Raw genomic sequence first — 8,020 nt, 5'->3', positions numbered from 1 at the left:
ATATATATATATATATATATATATATATATATATATAAAGTAATGGTTTGTTACTAACTTAATGTGGCAGTCCCAGGAAGAATGGTACTGCTATTTTTAGCTCCAGGAAACGTCTTTTCCAGTTGGCTACGTGACACAAGCGTTCTGTGTCCTTAAATTTTCTAACAGGGGAGATAAGCACCTCCACCCAGCAAAGTCAGCATTCAGAGACTATACTCACGAAATACACCTATATCATCGCCATCATTATCAAAGACACCGATATCAACTATTCAACCAACACCAGCAAATCGACCCCAAGACTTATTCTTTGTAAGCCTAGTTCTTATTCTATCGGGTTCTTTTGGCAGACTACTAAGTTACGGGGACGCAAACACACCACCATCGGTTGTCAAGCGACGTTGGGGGGACAAACAGACGCACAAACATATACACACACATACATATATACATACATATATACGACGGGCTTCTTTCAGTTTCCGTCTACCAAATCCACTCACAAGGCTTTGGTCGGCTCGAGGCCCGAGGTGCCAGGCTGTGGGAATGAACCCGGAACAATGTGGTTGGTAAGCAAGCTACTTACCACACAGCCACTCATGCACCTATATGTTTAAGGAAAATACAAAATCGTTATGGTCGGTTTGTCTTTGATGATACATCTGTTCGATTAGGAGTGGTCTGTGATTAAACAGCACACCATCGATACTGCTGACACCACCGTCGCCGCCGCCGCAGCCAACACCACCACCACCACCACTAGCAACAACAACAACAACTACTACTACTACTACTACTACTACTACTACTACTACTACTACTACTAACAACAACAACAACAACAACAACAACAGCAGCAGCAGCAAAAACATTAATTATTACGACAGCCACTAATACAAATACACATATAATTATTAATGATGATGGCCGCTCCCGTCCACAATGATGTAACTATTGAATTGATTGAACAACAGGACGAACTATTTATTGAATTAGCGTGCAAGTGGTTGCGTATACCGTAGATACGTGTTACCCTTAGAGTAATTCAACGTCACAATATGCTAAAAGGCTGGACCTTTAAATTACAAGTTCAATCAATCCGACGGCCCTCGGCAAAGTTTCTGTCCTACCACTAACCAGGATTTGTAAGACTACTGAAGCCACTGAGAGTTCGCCTTGTATGTTTGTGTTGTGACCATTTCTTATATGCTGTAAAGTTATCTTCTCCAGTCATGTCGACTGATAAGGGTCGGTTTCCTGGTTTCCATGTCATGTAAATTCCCCACCTGGACGGGATGATGGTCCGTCGCAGGTTTACTCATTTTTGCCTGCTGAGTGGACTGGAGCAACGTGAAATGAAATGCTTTGTTCAAGAACACAACGCGTTACCCGATCCAGGAATTGAAACCACAATCTTAGGATCATGAGCCCGCTTATATGCTGTAGGCAAGGAAAACAAAAAAATAGACTAGATAGTGAGCAAAGGCTAATACATCAAGATTACAACATTACGTTCTACAATCAACCACAATACGACAGAATGTGCCGTCTGCTTCGCTATCAGTGAACTAAAACATGTCTCAGGCATATATATATGCATATAGCATATATATATATATATATATATATATATATATATATATAAAGACTGAATCGTCACGGCTGAAATGGTTTTAATTTATAAGTTTGCTCGATGATGGCTGATATGGGGTTAAACAACAATAGCAACACCAGCAACAGTTGATAGCAACTGTAAGTTTTAAACCACAGTGACATGTCAGATCACCACACTTTATTATCACGATGTTATCACTAATTCCCTTTTTTCTGTATTCTATATTTTCATTTGTAATCTCTGTAGAGTTTTGTGTTGTCTTAAAGATCTCACAATTTGTCCTATGTAATTTTCTCCACATCCTGAATATATATTTGTATAGATTAAGTTTATGAGGGCTTAGTTTTCGGTAAGCTACACTAAAAAAAGGGGAAGGTCTTCTTCTTCTTCTTCTTCTTCTTCTTCTTCTTCTTCGTAGCCAGGTGCAATGAGGTACTCTGGGTAAATGTTGAACATTTAAAAGAAATTTCTTATACAAGTGGTGGTGGAGGAAGAGAAGGAGAAGAAGAAGAAGAAGAAGAAGAAGAAGAAGAAGAAGAAGAAGAAGAAGAAGAAGAAGAAGAAGAAGAAGAAGAAGAAGAAGAAGAAGAAGAAGAAGAAGAAGAAGAAGAAGAAATGTAATGAAATGGAAACTATCTAACTATGAAACGATCAACAAAGACTTTAAAAGAATTAAGATTAATTCAAAAGCATTAATTTAAATGAATTAAGATCAAGGGAACTCAAGATGGGCGGGTGGAAGCGATTCTCAAACCAGATATCTTAGCTCAACATTTACAACATAGATATCTTAGCCCGACATTTACAATATATACCATTTGTAAGGGTTTATACAAAAATAAAACACCTTCCATTTTAAAGCTTGATTAACTATTTGGGATAATGAATGCTAAGAATATTTCCTTTTCGTTCTTCACTCGTTTATTACTGTCCTTATTAAAACTCATATCCATTGTCCGGAAATCTTTCGTCACACATCTCTGACCTCTGCAGCAACACTTTCCGTCCTCGTGTATGCTGCTGATCCGCTTAATCCATTCTGTTCGTATATGGGCATGCGTTTGCGTCTGTATTTGTATGTGTGCGTGTGTGTGTGTGTGTACATGTATGTGCGTGTACATGTATGTGTGTACATGTGTGTGTGTGTGTGTCATTGTTCTTAGTAGCACTATGACCCACCCCTCATCTCGTCCCCTCCCCGTTGCTACTGTTGCTGCCCTTCACTCCGACTTTTGGTACCGTTCCTGTATCTCTCTGTGTTTGTGTGTCCGCCCACGTTGTTGCCATCGTGGTAGCTGTTGTTGTTGTTGCCGTATCTGTATTCGTTATTTACTTTCGTTCTGCTGAGATGGGGCTTGTTTGCATAAACCATTGCTTTAAGATAACCCAAAACAAAGGAGAGAAAATATCGAGGGCTGCCAAACATAAAACTATATATATATATATATATATATATATATATATATATGCCTTTCGCCCTTTCCAGACTCAATAAAATAAAGTACCAACGAAGTGCTGAAATCTTGTGTCTTATTTAAAAATAATTGCTATCGTTGTTGTTTCTGTTATTGTTCTTGCTAAAGTGACGAGCTAGCAAAATCATTAGATAATCGGAATAGATGCATTGCAGTATTTCTTCCGGCTGTGTATATTTTGTGTCCAAATCGCACCGGGATTAAAATTGCATTTCATCATTTCAGGAGCCATAAAATAAAGTACCAGTTAAGAACTGTGGTCGTGCAACTGATTACCCCAACCCCGACACTTACTCAAAATTGCTAGCTTTGTACCTCAACTAGAAACAGCTACTGTTGTTGTTGTTGTTGTTGTTGTTGTTGTTGTTGTTGTTACTGTTGTTAATGCTTAAAAACATCGTCAATATTTCCAATGGTAATGCTTCCTTCTATTTATTTTGTTTGTTTTACACTTCAACATTTGCTAATGTTGTTGTCGTTGTGCTATTGTCGTCCATGTTGCAGTTTTCTGTTTCTTCCCATTGTTATAATAGTAAAATGTAATTCGCCATAATAATAATAATAATAATAATAATAATAATAATAATAATAATAATAATAACAATAATTAATAATAATGATAATGGTTTTGTTATAAGCTGTTATGTTGTGTTGTGTAATAATGGGTAATGACCGCGTTCAATAACAATGTTCTACTTCAAGTCTCCTTGTTGCTATCGGTTTGTTCTTGTCCTTATGACGTTGTCGTTTGTATAATCTAATGGTTTAATGCATTAATACGGTTAATCATTTCTGTGGTTAATTGTTGCACTAATTATTCTGGTTATTGGTTGCAGCACCAGCAACAACAGCAGCAGAAGAAAAAAACAGCTGCAGTAATAGCAGTCGACATTGTTCGCGTTTTAGTTTGTGTTGTTGTTGTTGTTGCGTATATAATATCTGTAGTGAGTGGTGTTTCCACATGTGTTTCCACTTTAATTTGTTATTATAACTAGTGAATCTTGTAATTGATACTTTAATGAGTGTGCATATAGGTGTGTGAGCGTATATACCACAGAAGCGTAGCTGTGTGGTAGATAGTTTGCTTACCGACCACATCGTTCCTAGGTCAGTCCCACTGCGTGGTACCTTGGGCAAGTGTCTTCTACGGCTCCAGGCCGACCAAAGCCATGTGAGTGGATTTAGTAAACAGGATCTAAAAGAAGCTCCCCTCCTACCATATGTGTGTGTATATATATATATATATATATACGTGTATGTATGTATGTATGTATGTATGTATATGTATGTATATATATATGTGTGTGTATATATAAATGTATATATATATATAATATATATATACACACACACACTTAACAGGACATAACAACAAGTGTCTTTCGACTAAGGACGAATTAAATTAAGCTGGCGTGTGTGGAAGTAAAGCCTTACGGCAGAGACATACGATTTAACCGGCACAGGAAGGAATATAAATGATGCACGGATGGCAGTCGAACCAAGAAAGAAAGGTCAGGCCTGGCCGAACACCGGTCACGAGAGGAGAGAAGAGAGAGAGAGGTAGAGGCAGCGGGATAGAAGAATTAAGGAGGGGCGAGCAAAAGAATGAATGAGACGCAGTGAAGTAAAAGAGGAGGGAAAGTGAGCATGAAGAGAAGGCCAGGAAATGTGAGAGACAGGGAACGAAGTGTGAAAGGGCTGATAGAAAGAAGGAAAGAATGAAAGAATAGAATAATAGATTCGTACCAAATTTAAATATATATACTTACATATAAGTGACCAAAGTGTACGTACGCCGCTATATTTTATATATAAAAATACAAAAATGGGACAAGAACGCATATATATATATATATATATATATATATATATATATATAATCCAAAAAACGGAACAAGAACGTTACGGATGACAATGAAAACATACGGACAGATGGACGATTCGAAGACGAACAGGAAAACCAGGACGGAAAATTCGTGGCTTCCTACTTATCTGTGAAGCTTTTAATCGTCATTACAGTTTCGGCCTATTTATTATAGGCACATGCTTATTTAGAGTATCTTGCGTTGTGAGGCAAGTAAGACAGAGAAAGCTTCCTTATGCACGTCACGTCACACTTCTCAGTTTTTTCTGCTTCTGTCTGACTGGCCTTTGTGCATGTTAAGCTTTCTTCACGTGAACACACGCATGCCCAGACGTTGGGTTATATTTGAGGTGGAGCGGAACGACTGAATGTCTGTTCCTTGAGAGATTATCTCCCTCAGGCTATTTTTTTTTTTTGTAATTGATATGTTAATCCTGTAGAAATTACTCCCTTAAACCATTCATAATTTTTGGAAGTGCAATAAGTACATGTTGGAAAAGGGCCAGTAGCTCCCTTCGGGGGCCTGCTAGGTACTCGGGACCATTTCCATTTGTCTTCCCCGTAGAATTTTACACTAGAACTAGCTTTTCGTTTTTATATCGACGCTGTAGTTTTTCTTCCTATAGGCGGACACACACACACACAAGTCAGGTAATCATCCCCTCACAACATGAGGCAACAATAAAATTTTGAATTTAAAATAATTTAAATTACGAGGAAAAGGATGCATAGAATTCAAATTTTTTCTTTTTATTTAATTCGAACTTCTTACAATTTCTAGTGGATAGCAATTATGTATAGAACAATTTCATTTTTCATAGAAGTTACCAATATGACATAACCTGTCACTTATCAATTAAATATTTTTTGCGAAGTTTTTATTAACGATGAAAATAATTACAATTTGGAGGAGATTCATGGAATGTGGGTGTTTTGTTTTTGTGTTTTGTTTTATTTTTCTTCATAGAACTTTTGTAATTTAAGAGAGAAAAGAAAGAACGTTCTTGGTGTTTACATACAAAATAATAAATCCTTCCAGGGGAATTCTATTTTATGAAAATATCTTATATCAGCCAATAATTTCAGCCTTATTCACAAACCGTTTTCTAATATATTCTTTGAGGTGTAGACAATCGTCTCAAGCTGCTATTTTCTTGGGTCACATACAAGGGGGTACCGAAGAGAAACTGGAATTTTGCAATATTATTTTATTCACTTAGTTTTATATGCTTACTTTTATTGCCTTCAAAGTATTCATCATTTGAAGCTATGCATCAGTCCAGACGCGTTTTCCACTGTTCAAAGAGTGCTGGAACTCTTGTGAAGTGATGCCTTTTAACGCCTCTGGCGTTTTCTTTTTCACCTCTTCCACGTCTGCAAAACGCTTTCCTTTAAGGACTTTTTTCATTTGTGGGAACAAACAAATGTCGAAAGAGGTCCGGATCAACTTCCAACTGCGCTTCAGTTCCCGATACGCATTCAGTTGTGACTGCTTTTGATCTTCCGTGAGCAAGCGAGGCACAAATTTTGTTGTAACTATTTTCATTCCCAATTCCTCGCTCAAAATTCGTTGGCAGGAGACCCAGGGTGCATTAGTCATATCAACAAGTTTGTCGATTGTTCGGTGACGGTCCTCCAAGATCAGTTCATGAATTTTTGTGATATTTACATTCGTTCTGGAAGTCGACGGTTGCCGTGAACGAGTTTGGTCTTCAAGCGACAAGTGACCATTCTTAAAGCGTGAAAACCACTCGTAAACTTGTTTTGTTCATGGCAGCATCCTTGTAAGCTATTTGAAGCATGACAACTGTTTCGGCTGCCGTTTCACCCAGGAGAAAAGAGAATTTCACTGAAGCACACTGTTTCTTCGTTTCAGACATCGGAAAAGTCGACGAACAGAGAGAAGCAATGCGAAACAAAGACGCACTATCTAGCGGTATGATTGCACTCGACGACGCCAGTCAGCAGAATGATACCTGAGGGTCTAGCGGTGAAAGCCTGCACTACAACGGGTTTGTCTCACAGAGAATGTTTCCGGTTACTTCTGGGTACCTTCTCGTATGTTAGGGTATGGATAAAGCCTATAAACCAATCCTGCTATAAATGAAACAAAAGCTGGAAATAATTTTTTTCTGTGTCCCCCCCCCTGTTTTTCTTTTCGTTTCGGTTTCTTTTTTTTCCTGTTTTTTCCTCCTCTTTCTCTGATACATCCACCACGCTAGGCTCAGTGTGAAATGATAATTCTATTGAAAAATATTTGAAAATAGATATTTAAAGATGCTTTCTAATATTTTTTAACGTTCTTGTATGTTTAGCCAATCCTGATTAATTTGCTGTCCTATGATAAGAAATATTCCATGACCATCCAGTCTCATATTCAATCAGCGTGTGTCTGATATTACCGTTATCCAATTTAGTCTCAGATATTACCTTAAGAAGATACAATAGGATTTAAAGGGGAATTTAACTACTATTTCTAGAATATCAAATGAACTAGTAAAGGCACCATGTTGCTTAAACCCACCAGATCAGCCCTGGTAGAGCAGATCTCTGATTAAAGACGTTCCAATCATAACCATCTCATCTTTTGCATATCCAGGAATATATTCAGTACATATTTTCGTTTTTTAAGACGCTGGATCAATGTTTTCGCTGTTTTGGTGGTAGTGGTTAGTTATGTATTGTGGAGGCACAATGGCCCAGTGGTTAGGCCAGCAGACTCGCGGTCATAGGATCACGGTTTCGATTCTCAGACCGGGCGTTGTGAGTGTTTATTGAGCGAAAACACCTAAGGCTCCACGAGGCTCCGGCAGGGGATGGTGGCGAACTCTGGTGTATTCTTTCACCACAACTTTCTCTCACTCTTACTTTCTGTTTCTGTTGTATCTGTAATTCAAAGGGTCAGCCTTGTCACACTGTGTTACGCTGAATATCCCCGAGAACTACGTTAAAGGGTACACGTGTCTGTGGAGTGCTCAGCCACTTGCACGTTAATTTCACGAGCAGGCTGTTCCGTTGATCGGATCAAATGGAACCCTCGACGTCATAAGCGACGGAGTGCCAACA

Source organism: Octopus bimaculoides, chromosome 11 (assembly GCF_001194135.2).
Source record: "Octopus bimaculoides isolate UCB-OBI-ISO-001 chromosome 11, ASM119413v2, whole genome shotgun sequence".
Taxonomy (NCBI): Eukaryota; Metazoa; Mollusca; class Cephalopoda; order Octopoda; family Octopodidae; genus Octopus; species Octopus bimaculoides.
Note: the sequence above shows the minus strand (reverse complement) of the source record.